The sequence below is a fragment of the Loxodonta africana genome, chromosome 24, assembly GCF_030014295.1.
Source record: "Loxodonta africana isolate mLoxAfr1 chromosome 24, mLoxAfr1.hap2, whole genome shotgun sequence".
Classification (NCBI taxonomy): domain Eukaryota; kingdom Metazoa; phylum Chordata; class Mammalia; order Proboscidea; family Elephantidae; genus Loxodonta; species Loxodonta africana.
In genome coordinates this window covers 20,181,222-20,197,015 of record NC_087365.1, presented here as the reverse complement: position 1 = coordinate 20,197,015, position 15,794 = coordinate 20,181,222, and the positions used below count along the sequence as shown (strand labels likewise).

Genomic DNA, 15,794 nt, shown 5'->3' with positions numbered 1-15,794 from the left:
AGAAGGCACATTATATAGGGATAAAATAATCCAAAAACATACAGCAATCCTTCCTCTAATCCAAAACTAACAAATTCAAAAACCTTCAGGGACAAAGAGGGTAATGTAAATGGTTCCTGGGGGAGCAGTGGTTGAGAGTTCCATTTGCTAATCAAAAGGTAGACAGTTTGAATCCACCAGTTGCTCCTTGGAAACCCTGCAGGGCAGTCCTATAGGGTCGCTAGGAATCGGAATCAACTCAACATCAACGGATTTGGTTTGGTGTTTTTTGGATGTGGGAGGCAAGTGGTACTCCATCACTCAGCTACGGTGGATGAATGCCATGAGGAAACATGGTCAGTGTTGCCAAATTGTACTTTTCTGTGTGTATGAATTTGTTTTTTTTTAAAGAGAAGTGAGAAATCTGGATTTAAGAGTACATTTCACACTCCTGGAAACCGTGGCAGCATAGTGGTTAAGAGCTACGTCTGCCAACCTTTTAAAGGTCGGCAGTTCGAATCCACCAGGTGCTCCTTGGAAACCGCATGGGGCAGTTCTACTCTGTCGTATAGGGTTGCTATGAGTCGGAATCGACTCGACCACAACGGGTTTGTTTTTTTTTTGGTTTTTCACACTCCGGCGTGTGAAACAACAAATTTAGGCCACAAGAATAGAAACTCTGCTCTAAAACAGGATCACCAAATGTTTAGTATCTAACAAAATACTTTGTTGCCATTGAGTTGATTATGACTCATGGCGACCCCATGCGTTATAGAGTAGAGTTGCTCCACAGGGTTTTCTTGACTGTAAACTTTACAGAAGCAGTTTGTTAGGCCTTTCGCCCTAGTCCGTCTTAGTCTGGATGCTCTGCTGAAACCTGTTAAGCATCATAGAAACACGCAAGCCTCCACTGAGGGATGGATGGTCACTGTGCAGGAAGTGCACTGGCTAGGAATTGAACCTGGGTCTCCCACATGGAAGGCAAGACTTCTACCACTGAACCACTAATGCCCTCAATTGCTGTCAACCTGCTCATATCCCTTCTGGATACCACGCTAGAATCTTCTGTCTTTGGGAATCCTGTCGCAAATATATCTGACCAGAAGCCCAAAGAGTCCCCTGAACTCACATTGGGGAATTCCTTGCTTGAATCACTTACTTTGATTCATTTCCGTTCCAAATCTTCCTAATTTTTTTTTTCACTTTACAGTGCATCTGTAACTGTAGAAAAGGGAGCCCTGGTGGTGCAGTGATTAAGCACTCAGCTGCTAAGAGAAAGGTTAGTGGTTCAAACCCACTAGCTGCTCCGTGGGAGAAAGATGTGACGGTCTGCTTCTGTAAAGGTTTCAGCCTTGGAAACCCAATGAGGTGGTTTTATTCTGTCCTAAAGGGTCTGCTATGAATCGGTTTTGGATGGCAATGGGTTTCATAACTATAGAAACAGTGATGCTAAATACTTGGGCAGAACTGAATAAAACCCAGCTTTTAGTATAGAAATCAACTGATGTTCCAGCAGGGGTCACATCACCAATCAGGCATATTCATACCACGTTTGGGACAACACAGCAGAACGTGTCAGGTGCATCTAGTAATCAAATAATTATTCTCAGTGCTTTTCAAGAAGCTCCATCGATTTACTGTCTTGGTGGAGAGCTGGCTCATAACTTACCATTTGTCTCATCACCTTCTCACTTTTCAGCATGTTTAGAATCTCCTTATCTCCATACCCAATACTGGAGTTTTTGTTTCTCTCCAATCAGAAAAAGGTTGGGGATATTAATCTTTTCATCCGCCTGTGTTTCATTTATAGAAGATAGAAAACTTAGTGTCAAGCTTATAGAATTTCTAGTTTCCACTCCAGAATTTTAAATCTTGGCATTACTCTTTTGCAAGTATACCCATATTTTTTTAGCTTGGGTAACATCCATTCAGTCACAAACATTTATTAAACACCTGATGTGTGTCTGCATACTGTTAGAGATTCAAAGATGAAGAAACAAGATATCTGCTTTAGAAGAGTCTCTAGTCTAGTGCAAGAGGGGTGACAAGTAAGAAAAAAAACACCTACAAAGCAATGTAGGGAAGGTTTTGGGAAGGGTAACCCACAGCCATGTGGAAGAACCTTATTTGCAGGAGAAGAGGCCAGATGGATAGGAAGATTTCAATGAAGAGGTGATAATCAAATGTCCACTTTGGGGTGGGCGTGAAGACAGGAGGAATGGCTAGGAGGCTGACACATTGATCTAACTGGGAGTTGCTAAGGGGTGTGACAAGTCAGGAAAGGAATGCATCAGGGTTGTATCCTTTCACCATACCTATTCAATCTGTATGCTGAGCAAATAATCTGAGAAGCTGGACTCTGTGAAGAAGAACAGGGCATCAAGATTGGAAGAAGACACATAAACAACCTGCGTTATGCAGATGACACAAACTTGCTTGTTGAAAGTGAAGAGGACTTGAAGCACTTACTGATGAAGATCAAAGACAGCAGCCTTCAGTATGGATTATACCTCAACATAAAGAAAACAAAAACCCTCACAACTGGACCAATAAGGAACATTATGATTAAATGGAGAAAAGATGGAAGTTGTCAAGGATTTCATTTTACTTGCATCCATAATCAACACCCATGGAAGTACCATTCAAGAAATCAAAAGACACAATGCATAGGGCAAATATGCTGCAAAAGACCTCGTGAAAGTTTTGAGAAGCAAAGATGTCATCTTGAAGACTAAGGTGCACCTGACCCAAGCCATGGTGTTTTCAATTGCCTCATATGCGTATGAAAGCTGGACAATGCATAAGGAAGACCAAAGAAGAATTGATGCCTTTGAATTATGGTGCTGGAGAAGAATATTGAATATATCATGGACTTCCAAAAGAAAATCTGCCTTGAAAGAAGTCCAACCAGAATGCTCCCTAGAACAAGGATGGTGAGACTAAGTCTCACATACTTTGGACATGTTATCAGAAGGGATCAGCCCTGGAGAAGGACATCATGCTTGGTAAAGTAGAGGATCAGCAAAAAAGAGGAAGATCTTCAACAAGATGGACTGACACCATGGCTGCAACAATGGGCTCAAGCATAACAATGATTGAGAGGATGGCGTAGGGCAGTGTTTCATTCCGTTCTACACAGGGTCTCTATGAGTCGGAACCAACTTGAGAGCACCTAACAACAACAACAAGGGGCATGGCAGTAGGGAAAGAGAGAGGCATATGCAAAAAAAGTTTAAGTTGATGAGATTTAGTGACTGGCTGGCTGTGAGGGAGAGTGGACTGTACTTGGAGTAGCAAGAAGATAGGATACAACTTGAAGGTAGATATTGTCTTAAAAACTCTTATAAAGGGTAAAACAAGTAAACCCTTCTATTTAACTGAAATCATGAATAGATGTTATTCAAATATTATTGGAAAATTCCTTTTATCATTTATTTCCATGCCTCTAAAACCTAAAGAAGAAAGAATATTGTCCTAAAGACCACATGGATGAGGAAAGCTCTAAGTTCATTTTCTCTAAAGTCTTTTTTTCTCCCCTTTAACTCTCCTCCATGAGTATTTTTATTTTGAGAGGTTAAATCATACCCACATAACAACTGTTCCTACTTTGGAGAAGAATTTTTCTTTTATACAAATGAACTATAAGTTTTCTACCCATTACTTGCAGGAAATTCTCGTCCTGGGTCAGTAAATTACATTGGAGCTAAAAGATTAGGCAGGTGGCAACTCCCTTGACAGTTAAGAAAAACTAGCTAGAAAATCAGACTCTTACACCAATACCCATCTGTATGACTCAAATGAGCATTCATATAAGCAAAAAATCAAGTGCATCCAGAAAATAACTAAACATACACAAAAACCAATTCAAAATGGATCAAAGACCTAAATATAAAACCAAAAATGCTAACGATCATAGAAGAAAAAATAGAGTCAGTGCTAGAGGCCCTACTACACGTCATAAACAAGATACGAACCAGAAGATAAGCTAGATAACTGGGATCTTCTAAAAATTAAACACTTATGCTCATCAAAAGACTTTGCCAAAGGAGGAAAAAGAGAACCTACAGACTGGGGAAAAAATTTTGGCTATGACAAAGGTCTAATCTCTAAAATCTATAGAAAAATTCAACACTTCTACAACAAAAAGACAAATAATCCAATCAAAAAACAGGCAAAGGCTATGAACAGACAGTTCACTAAAGAAGACATTCAAGTGGCTAACAGGCATATGAGGAAATGCTGGAGATCACTAGCCATTAGAGAAATGGAAGTCAAAACTACAATGAGATACCATCTTACCCTAACACTACTGGCACAAATAATAATAATAATAATAATAAACAGTAAATAAATGCTGGAGAGGCTTCGGGGAGATTGGAACTCTTATGCACTGCTGGTGGGAATACAAAATGGTACAACCATTTTAGAAAATGATATGGCATTTCCTTAAAAACTAGAAATAGAAATACCATAGGATCCAGAAATTCCACTTCTGGGAATATATACTAGAGAAATAAGAGCCATCAGACAAATAGACATATGCACACCCATGTTCACTGCAGCATTATTCACAATAGCAAAAAGATGGAAACAACCAAAATGCCTATCAACAGATGAATGAATAAACAAACTATGGTTCATACACACAATGGACTACCATGAAAAGGTAAAGAAAATGATGACCCTGCAAAATATCTCACAACATGGATGAATCTGGAGGGCATTATACTGAGTGAAATCAGTCAATTACAAAAGGACAAACATTGTATGAAATCCAAACCAAAAAACCCATTGCCGTTGAGTCGATTCCAACTCATAGCGACCCTGTAGGACAGAGAACTGCTCCACAGAGTTTCCAATGAATGCCTGGTGGATTCGAACGGCTGACCTCTTTGGTTAGCAGCTACAAACTACGCCACCAGGGTTTCCTATGTGAAATCACTACTATAAAAACTCATGAAAAGGATCATACACAGAAAGAAACAATCTTTGACGGTTATGAGGGAGGGGAGGGAAAAACACTAATTAGGCCAAAAAAAGAAAGAAAATAGCTAAAGATTTCCTAAATAAAAAGTATATAGACCTTGAGTTTTAATTGAAAAGTGAAACAAGTTTTGGCTCTCTCATAGATCTTATATTTGGAACCCAAGTATGAGTGTGAGTTCCTTTTCTCTCTGTCTCTGTCTCTCTCTGTCATTTTCTACATTGCTATTAAAAGGGTGGTGGAACACATAAGGTTTGGAAAAAAGTCTTCTAGATTCAGCTGGACAGTGAAGTAATAGTGAGTAGAAATATGAGCCAGCACCTTATACAAGAAACCAAGGCACCTCTCATTGACAATTTACCTGTATCACCAATGACACAAATGGCAATTCTATTGAAAACTGGAACAGGGAACCCCATAGCTGATATCTGGTTTAAATAAGTTAAATTTGCTTCTTGTATAAGCAAGAAATGCTAATTTTTGGTCTTTCAGTTAGTCATCGGTTAATCGTGGTACCTAACCCAGCAAGGCAGCCAATGCATCTTCTTGCCTTTTCAAGAGGAAATGTGCATGAACAGAAACGCTGAATCAGAGGATTTGAGCGGATTGGAGAATCAAAGTGGTTTGATTAATCCAGTGATTTTTAAATTATTGAAGGTTCAAGGACTCCAAACAAAAATTCTCTTCTTATGCACAGAGTTGCTGTACACCACAATGTTTATGAACTTTCAATTCAGATGACCCAGGCTTTGACTCCCATTTTCTACCTCATCTAGCTGTGTGATATTGTGCCTCGAGTGTCCTATTTTATAGTGCTCTTTTGAAGATTAATTAAGACACACAGGTAAATTACTTGGATTAACACATCATGCTCAGTAACTGCTAGCTATAATCACAGAAGTGTAATACACTTTTCTCACAATCTATATTGCTGTTGCATGGATAGCTAATTGTGTGCATGTGTGTGCGTGTGTATGTGTGTGTGTGTGTGAACAATTGAGTGTTACCTTTCAGAAACAGACCTGAGTAGGGCTGCTCCTAACATCTGAGAAGGTCGAGGGCAAGAGTACAACTGGAGTCCCCGATACTATATATCTAAATATTTTAAAATATTAATCAAGTTTAAAACTATTAAACGTGTTCTATCTAGCCTGACAAATGTGCCTGCGTAACATCCTAGAAGCCAGGTTTAAATTTAGAATACTTGAATTCCAGACCACGGCAAAGCAGAGTGAGCCAGCCCCCAGGCCCAGCCCAGCTCCTTCTCTGTCCACCCTGTTCTCGAGCCCCTGGGCGTGGACTACAAAGTCCACGTGTCCAAGTTCCATCTACAACTCTCATTAATAGTCTTCCCTCAGTACCCCTGGGGACCCAGGAGCCTTTTGAGCAGGGAATCCCAAGGTCCCAGGTACCCAAAGCAAGGTCCAAAGGGGGTCAAGGGCTCGATGGCCCACGGGCTCTTTGGTGCAGAAGCGCACGTGGTATGGGTGCTTAGAGGGTGCAAAGGGAGGAGCAGGGTGCTCTAACATGCAGGGTCAGGAAAGGTCCCTCTTGGTAATTCAAGGCTATTTTCTCTGACATGTTTTCACTACAATTGAAGAACAGTTAATTAACTCCCCCCCCGCCTTCCCCCCCCATTTATAAGTCTTTCATCACAGATGCCCCATAGGGTTTTCAATGGTTGATTTTTCAGAAGTAGATCGTCAGGCCTCTCTTCTGAGGTGCTTACGGGTGGACTCAAACCTCCAACCTTGCAGTTAGCCAAGTGCTTAACTGATTGAGCCACCCAGGGACTCCATCATACTCCATCACTTGCCAAATATAAGATCATTCAGAAAAAGAGCAGCACAGAATTGTGCTGGTGGCCAACCTACTTTCACGCTATACCTCTTGGTTCTGCTAAATGCTTCTGTTCAGATTATCTTTTCACTCCTCTCTTCCTCACCTTCACAAATCCTGCCTGTACATGAGGATCAAGTTGAAAAAGCCACACTGCTCATGACATGTCACTGCTGACTGCAGTAGAAAGAAGTATCTCCCGTTTGGGACACTTCCATTGTACATTTTTTATCATGTACATCAAAGGGAACATTGTACCCATTGTGTGCTTGTGTTGGTCAGAATTCCACATGACAGTGGAGGATCCCTAGGGGATGGAGGGAGGGATGACTGGTATTCAACCTCTTTGCCTTCAAGATCTGGGGTAATGGGCCATTTCTGTCTGTCTTTTCTGTATTGGTTTGGTTTGCTTTTGGTTATTAAACATCCATTCCATCTTTTTTATTTCTTTCATTGAAAAACAGATGGTGGGCTTACTAATCAAGGGGCCCTTCCCTCCCTGATGCTGTGTGGGCTAGTGTGGGGGGTAAGACCCAAGCACAACACCCAGCAAGCTGTGCTTGGACGGAGCCTATTGCTCTAATGCCTGGTATCTGGACTCTGAGCTGGCTAGCTTCTTGTCTGCTTCCGAGCCTGGTTTTATCACTTATTTATTTGTTTGTTCCCCCCCTCCCGCCCCCACACCCTAGCAATTCCTTTAGCTATCTGATACCCTTCAGGTAAATTTGTTGTGCCCAAGTTCGGCAGAGTTTCTTTCCTTTATTTGTATGCAAACTAAGAGCCATTGCTGATACACTTGGCAGAGCCCCTGGCACAGCAGATAATCAATGAATGTTTGTTGCATAAATGAACAGTTATGACCAAAATGTGTATGGCCTCCATCTTTGTAAAACAGTGCTTTTTTTCTGACTCATAAAACAATGTGATTATTAACTAAATTTTGAAAAATCTGGAAAGATATAAGAAAGAAAAAGCATCAATCTTCCTACTACCCAAAGGTAATTACTGTGTAACCTTTTTACGGTTTTCTTCTCAGCTTTTTTATATGTCCATATGATGTCTACATTTCACAAAACATATATCATTGGTATGATACAATATATGCAGTACTATATTTTGATTATTCCCACTTAAAATTTTGGCAAGCACTGTTCCATGTCATTACATAATCTTCAAAACTATCACTTCTAATAACTACATGACAGTCTATCGTTTGAGGACCTTAAAACATCTTTAACTGGTCCCTATTTTTAGGTATATATTTTTTTAATTTTCATATTATACAATATATTATAACAAGCAATCCTCTATATAAAGTTTTGCCTGAATTCACTTCCTTAGCAAAGACTTGAGAGAAATAGCTGTGTCAAACAATTTGAACTTCTAAAAGCTTTTGATAAATATTTTCAAACTGTTCTCCAGGAAGGTTGCATCCTGTAAGCCTCCTACCAGTTGTGAATGATAATGACCTTCTTATTGTAACCCTGCCAGTCCTGGGTGTTTGTGTTTGCATATACATATATTTTTGCTCATTTAATACATGAAATATGGCACCTCGGTTTTGTTTCAATGTACACTTCTCTAATAGTAAGAGCAAATATTTATTAAATATGTGAATCGGCCTTTTTATTTCTTCCTTTGGAATTGTTTATTCAAATACTGGGACAATTCTATTGGGATACTTACTTATTTGCAAGAATTCTCCAGATGTTGTTATTATATTAACTGTCTGACATGATTGCTGTCAATATTTTTCTCCACAATGATTTTCTGCTTTAAAATATATATCATTCACATAGGATAATTTAAAATATACTCAAATCTATCTTTTACTTTGTGATTCTTTCCTTTGATTTTATACTTAGAAAGTCCTTCCCATAAAATCAAATATTTTCATCTAGCCTTTTTTTTCTTTTTCAATTTGTATGTAAGCTTTTCCATTTCTTTGGAATCTAGTTTAGTGAGTCATGTGAGTCAAGGCTCTAAATTGAATGTTTTCCACATACTCAGCCAATTACATCAACTACTTTTGTTACGTAATCTGCACTGTTTCATAATGCTTTCTCCATCACGTTTCTATTTACAAAAGCCACCTGGGCCTGTTTCCAGGCATTTTACTCCATTGAAATATCTACCGATTCTTTCACCAGTATTACATGGCTATCACGCCTATAGTTCAATAATTAGATTTGTTTTTATTTCTGGTTGGGCAAATCACCACCTCTACCCCCTCCATAACTCCCACCACCTCCACCTCTCCGCCATCTCCACACCACTTCCATCTCCACCACCATCCCACACCAATTCTACCACCAACAACCACCTCTATCGCCTCCACCACTTCCCTAGCAACCACCACCTTTACCACAATCTCCACCGCCACCACCAACAACGATCACTTCTACCACCTCCACCACCTCTACCACCACCGACCACCTTCACCACCTCCACCACCTCCCCATCACCGCCTCTACCACCTCCACCAATAACAACCACCGCCAGCACTTTCCTATTAACCAACATCTTTACCTTCATCTTCACCATCACCTTTACCACCACCATCACTCCTACCACCTCCACCACTACCACTACCACTACCACCACCTCCAACACACAGCTATTCTTTTGCCAAAAAAATGTGGGCTATTCTCATATAGTTATTCTTCCAGATGGATGTTTGTTGGAACCATTTTGTCAAGCTCCCCCAAATCACAATGCAATAAAACTATATAATTGATCTGAGAAAAATAACCATTTCTTAATATCCATCTTTCTACCCAAGAATAAGTAAGGCATATCTTTCATTTGTGTCTAAGTGAAAATGTATAGCTTTCCAAATAGGTCCTTGCATATCTTCATTACTCCCAAGTATTTCATGTACATTTCCTATTTTTCTTAGGTAATTTGTATTTTTGTGAATTCATGAATAGAATCATTTTCCATTGTATTTTACATTTGGTAAATACTGGCCTTTTGGGTAGCCACTGATTTTTGAAAATATATCTTATAACCAAACACCTTACTGAAATCTCTTATTTGTTCCTTTAGGTTTTAGCTGACCCACTAGATAGCCATCATTCAAAAAAAAAAAAAAGACACAATGTCTGATTTCTGCTGGTACTTACATGAAAAGCTTTATTAAATCATATGCATTAAATGATATTTTATTATTTATTTAACAAATCACCTTTAATGAGAAAAATAAAATGACATGAAATTAAGGCCACCCTAGAAATCCAAAATGTCACCTTGTGTCAACACAGGTTGAACCAAATCCACTGTCCTTGGGCACTCAGTCTTGCTATTCGAAGCCACCCAAATGGGCTCTAAGTGAGAGAGACATTAAGTTATCTTCCCTTTGAGTTAAACAGAACAAATAAAACAATCGAGTTGGTGATTATGAATTCTGATAACAGTGGAAGACAAACACACTGGAAACTTGTTACTATAGAAAGAGCAATATGTCTCTTAATTTAACCCTAGAGAAAATGGCCACGATGACTTTCAAAATTAAATAGGTCCACCCACCCAGATATATTCAGAATGTCATTACAAGCTCTTCCATATATGGGTAGATTCCTTTTTCCCCAGGTAAGTGTAAGTTTCCTAGATTTACAAACAGGATAACAATCCCAATTAATTATTAATTCTTCAAATATTTGCTGTGTTTCTATGTTATTGGGAAGGATTAGAGGATTATAGTGAGTCTTAGGGATAGGGACTGTAGAGGACCTGGCACATAAGAGAAACAATAAATATTATTATTATTTTTATTAATCTTTAGAAGGCTAAGAGTCTTTTTATCACTGTCTTCCTGGGTCCTAGCATGGCAAATCAAATACACAAGTCCAATGAATATTTGTTGAGTATCTGTCAACTGACTGATGTATTTTACAAAATCCTCAGTTGCCAGAAAATATTTTGATTCAATTCTTAACTGCTAGCTTAAAACCAATTCCTAGAAGATGCATTTGTTAAAGCCAAGAACACTCTTCTTTTGAAGTCAGAGTGAGATTCTAAATTGCTCTTTTATACAAGTTAGTTTTTGAAAAATCAGACCTTTAAACTGGCACAGAAAAACATTATGAGGGAATTCATTCCTTCACTCATTCATCAAACATTTAATGAGCATCTACTGCATGCAAGACACAAAACAAATGGCCATCACAAAGCTTACAGACATTAAAAGTATAACCAAACAAATAGATTGGTAGTTGAAATTGAGGTAAGTGCTATGGAAGAAAAGAAAGGGGTGATGAGAGAGTTGGATTAGTGGGAAGGCTAGGTCAAAGAAGTGCAAAGGATAAGCAGAACTTTGACTGGCAAAGAATAACGGCAAAGAATAGGAGGAAATAATTGGAATGTTTAAGAAACAGATTGCAGGTCAGTGCGATGGCATTGGGAGGAAGACATGTTGAAGATGAGGCTGGCCCCGTACCCAAGACTTCAGGAGTCTCTGTAATCCGTCCCAGCTGTATGGATGTGTTGTATGCAGGGAATTCACATGATACTGCCTTTTGTGGATGAGAAACTAGAAGGATCAAGAAACCAGGAGGTCTTCTTAGGAAGTTATATTAGTAGCCCAAGTGAGAGATGATGACTTGGAGTTTGATGGTGTTGGTGGTAGAGATGGAATGGAGGCTCCATTGAGATATATTTAGAAAACAAAATTTATAAGACTGTGTGATGGTTTTGGATGTGAAATAAAGGGAATGGAGGTGTCAAAGATGATCCTCGGGCTTCTGGCTGAAGCAACTCCATGGACGATAGTGCCATTTACAAGGATAAGAAAAACTAGAAAGGTGTTAAGTTTGGGATATTTTTGTTGCTGTTGTCATTTTGGTTGTTTTCTTTGGATTTTTGCTCATTTGTTTTGCATTGTGTTGGTGGGGTAGCAAAAGGGAGGAAAACCATATCAAGAAATCAGTTTGGGACAGTACATTATAGATAAGATCTGAATCCTGGATTGTCTGGGTTTCCAGATAAGTGAATCTGTGTAAGTGAGGTACCTCTAAGCTCTGTTCTTCCCTTCACCACGGAAGGGTACATAAACCCTCAAACAGGTTAGTTGTATTAAATTATTTTTAAGGTCTTTTTTGACCTTATCTACTTTACTTTACCTTCTTCTTTTAGGCTGACATAATATTAACATTGTCATTAAAATGGTTCATAGGGATTTTGGGAAGATTAAATGCAATCACATGTTTGAACCTGACTAGCATAATATGGGAGCCCTGGTGTCACAACGGGTCAGCGTTTGGCTGCTAACCAAAAGGTCGGCAGTTCTACTCTGCCCCATAGGGTCACTATGAGTTGGAATCAACTCGACAGCAATGGGTTTGGGTTTTTCGGGTTTAACATAATATGTGGCACATAGTATAGGTTCAATAAACATCCATTTCCCTTCCCCTTATAATGGTCATCACTATTTCCCTGGCGGTTAATACTATAAGTAATCTTCACACTTACCTATTTAGGTATTACTCTTCCTACTTCCAGGTTTGTTTTACAGATGAGGGAACTGAGGCTTGCGAAAGCTAAATAGCTTACCCAAGATCACAGAGATAAGTGTGGAGGAGCTAGAGTTCAAACTCAGCTTTGTCTCATCGAGATGATACCATATCCTAGAACACCCATTTCTAGTACCAGTAGTGTTGGTGTTTTCAATGCGTGCAATGAAAATTCACACTCATCACCAAAGTAATGAGTTGCAATCAATCAATCAATCTCTATCCATTCACAGAGGAACACAAAAATTTTATTCTAAGACCAATGGTATCAATGAACTTGCCATCAACTTCTATTGCTTCCATTAGCAATGCTTCTGCTTGGTACATACGTATTCCAAGTCAAGGATTTACTTAAATGCATTTTTCTCAAGCATTTCCCATTTTATTTTGATGATACTGGCTCATTTTTGCCACCTAAGGAGACCAGAAAAATGAATAGTGTCAGTGTAGAAGTGTCTCTAAACTTCATATTCACAGATGTCCATCCTTTATATCATAAAGAAAAAAATTAAAATGTTGAATACATACAAATGTAGGAGAGAACTTACAGGATCATGTCAATTCCCTGAATGGGATATGCAAATGTAAGGTTGTAGTTAGGGACTGGTTTCATAGAATTCTAATTTAGAAGGAGCCTTTAAAGAGCATCTTGTCCTTCTAGACTCAGGAAAGAGGGTGTACCCTCATGCCACCAAAACAGAGAAGAGAAAAGAAGGTGCAGAGAGGTTCTCTAAGTTCCCTAGGACCCTACGACTATTTCCTGGTAGCATCTTAGCTGAATGCCAGGTTTCCTGATTCCCCACCCCCCCAAACTGTATTCAGTCTTGCAAGCTGTCATCAACTATTAACAATGACACTTCTCTCTGGCTTTATGCCAACTTCTCTTTCTCTTTATTGCCCTGGCCTTGAAACGTCCATCATAAAAAAAAAAAAAAAAAGATAGCACCAATACTTTCAATGTCCTTTACTGATATGTAATGTTGAGGCATTAACTCATGTCCTATGTTTAAAGCTCCAGCTAAACACGTTTCAAGAGAGGTGATCAGGCTTGTCCTCCAAACCCAAACTGGGCACTGATGGTCCCTGGACTTTTCAAGTTTACCCTCCAGGAAGCCAAAACCGCTCACAATTTTGACAAGAGTTTGGAACCGAGATCCTCTTCCACACTCTGCCCACACCCGTGCCCACAAGCAGAAGTTGGTTCTCTCCATTACAACCCACCACGCGCACACACACATACCGAGGCAAGTAACAAAGGAAAACACAGCCCTATAAAGGCTCAGCTATTGGTTCTTCCAGTCCACACCTGCCAAGAGACAAAAATCATACCGGAATCCTGCCCTGGCAATATGTCCAACACTACTCGGGAGAAACAGGCATCGTGGCACCCCCGGGCGTGCGCGGCTGTATACACAAAAGAACCGGTGCTGGGCTTGCTAGAGGTCCGGGGTACCAGCGCGCTCCCCGGGCTGCTATCTAGGTTTCTTCCCCACGCCCTCTCGCCCAACAGAAAGGAACTACCCTTTATTTGACCCATAGGGATCCCAAGCTGAATGGTAGCGCATGGGGGGTGGGGGGATAGTCCTTGGATCCCTTCCCTCTAAGCAGCCGGTCCCCAGCCTTGGGCATCTCCTAGGAGATGCACAATCGCGCGCTGTCACTGATGTCCTCTTCGCATCCTCTCCCGGCAAAGCAAGATGCCCCGGGTCCCAGCCGCGCGCATCCCCACAAGCGCCCCTCCCCGTGCGGATGTCCACCCAGGCAACCCCGCCAGGCGCGCCTGCCTACCTGGTGGCTGGCTGTCAACGAAGCGAGGTGGCTCATCCCTTTCTTCTCCTCAGCCGCTACATCGCTCCGAGCGCCATGTTCCCGGTCTCCCCGGGCGCACGCTGGGGAACTACTACAAGCTGAGCAGGGGCAAGGGGGGCGGGGGCCAGAGGGAGGGGGTGGGAGGTAGAGCCACAGCTTTCTACTCTCCACCCAAAGCTCCTCCCGCTACTGAGCATGTCCGGCTGCCGGGCTTCGCCCCTAGGAGGACGTGGCAGGAGCACGCGCCACGACTCCGGGTTTTCGTGACAGCCGGGGAGGCGAGCTGGAGCGGCGCAGGCCGTGGAGAAGGGGTGGGTCGGGGGAGTGTCGGCTCGCCCTACAGCAGAGCGCGGGGCACGCAGCCCTTAGCCGGTCACGCTTTTCCCTCTGGCCTCTCCGCGGGGGCAGCTCGTGCGCGCCCTCCCCACACCCTCCGGGTTTGCCGAACTGTTGCGCGTGCAGGACAAGGCCGGGCTGAGCTTCGCTTAAAAAGCCAGCAAGGGGGAGGGGGGGAGGAAGGGCGGAGCCGAAAGGCTGATCAGCTGCTAGCCGTGGGGACCACCTGGACCGGCACTTCTCAAACTTTACTGTGCCGGTGAGTGAAATGTAGATTCTGATTCGGTTCTGGAGAGGCGCCTGAGATCCCACATGTCAAAGAAGCTTCCAAGTGGTGCTGATCCTCCACACTGAGTAGAAACGACCTGGACAACTCCTCATGGGTGGCTTCTGAGTGGCTGTCCCTCAATCAGCTGTCCCAGAAATGGTCTCTGGCCCCACATAGACCCCTTCTACCTACAGATGACTTGGTAACTCCACAAATGTAGTAGCACCTGGGGTTGCTGTGCCCTCTAATACCGAGCTCTGATGTCCCAGCCCTAACTGGCTACTATCTGGTTTAGAAAGTGAGGTCTGGGCCTCTTGCTGCCAACTTTGCTGGTTAGCCACCACTGAACTGCTCCACTAAGTGTGAACCAGTGTGCCTTGCTTGTTCCCCAGTCTGGGCTTCAAAGTGTCAATTTATTGTACATGTAATGATAGGGCTGGGAAGCCCTGGTGATGCAGTGGTTAAGGACTACAGCTGCTACCCCAAAAGTCGGCAGTTCAAATCCACCAGCTGCTCCTTGGAAATCCTACGGGTCAGTTCTACTCTGTCGTATAAGGTAGCAATGAGTCAGAATTGACTCAGTGGCAGTAGGTTTTTTTTTTTTTTTTCGGTTTTTACCTGGCTAAAAAGAACTGACAGATTCTGATAAAAGGAGGGCAATTTTTGCGCCGAGAGATGACAGGCTTTTCTCTTGAGTGATGTTTGGGCTAAAGCTTCTAACGTATCTCGTGGTTCTACTTAAATCCTCCAGTTACCCATTCCCCTCCCAGCTCCCAGAGGCTCCAGCATCGTCAAGAATATTCCCTGCCCACACGACAGTGAGAGAAAGACATGAGGAAGCCAGGCATGAATTTTCAACCTTGGAGAACAAATACTAAGAGTAAACAAGTCATACCCTCTTCTGTCCTCAGCTGCCTCAACAATACTCTTATGAGCTAGTGCATATGGTATCATGGGAGCCCATAACTGAATAGATAGCAGATTACAAAATGAGGGTTTGTATCTATCAGTATACTCAATAACCATAGACTGTTTTCTCGTTAGTGGTGGAATAGTTATCATTTCCCCT

At 41.6% G+C, this 15,794-nt stretch overlaps 1 protein-coding gene across 1 annotated transcript in view; it reads right to left on the bottom strand.

The window, feature by feature from the left end:
- PAK5 (p21 (RAC1) activated kinase 5) overlaps positions 1-14,206 on the bottom strand; it is a 325,437-nt gene extending 311,231 nt beyond the window's left edge. The window contains exon 1 of the mRNA XM_064275780.1: positions 14,101-14,206. The gene's annotated coding sequence lies outside the window, so the exon portion shown is untranslated. The remainder of the gene's footprint in view (positions 1-14,100) is intronic.
- Between the last annotated feature and the right edge of the window lie 1,588 nt (positions 14,207-15,794).